The following is a 347-nucleotide window of genomic DNA, read 5'->3' on the forward strand; positions in this document are numbered from 1 at the left end:
TAGCTTCAAACAATGTTTAAAAAACTGGTGTGAATTTTTGAGGGTCACTTTTTTGCACATATACAACACTATTTGTCAACTTAGAGATATTTTAAATAGTTAAATCAAAGTATTAAATGTTACACCTAAATGTTAAATGTTAAATCTAAATGCAAAATCTAAATGTTAAATTTAAATCTAGATATTAAAGGAGAATTCCTGTCAATTTCAACATGTAGCTCTGTTCTAAAAAAAATGTTAGTGTTGCCAGTAGCGAGACAAATGAAAACAATTGGTGTTACCTACACAGAGTTATCCTCCTACTAGCGTTAGCACCTAACAGGCTTAAACAGGGCAAGTTTTAAACA

The 347-nt window shown here is 30.0% G+C and overlaps 1 protein-coding gene across 2 annotated transcripts in view; it reads right to left on the reverse strand.

The window, feature by feature from the left end:
- The window catches only part of LOC116672539 (receptor-type tyrosine-protein kinase FLT3), an 11,098-nt gene that overhangs the window by 9,059 nt on the left and 1,692 nt on the right, over positions 1-347 (reverse strand). The gene's annotated exons all lie outside the window — the stretch shown is intronic.

This window comes from Etheostoma spectabile, chromosome 22 (assembly GCF_008692095.1).
Source record: "Etheostoma spectabile isolate EspeVRDwgs_2016 chromosome 22, UIUC_Espe_1.0, whole genome shotgun sequence".
Lineage (NCBI taxonomy): Eukaryota > Metazoa > Chordata > Actinopteri > Perciformes > Percidae > Etheostoma > Etheostoma spectabile.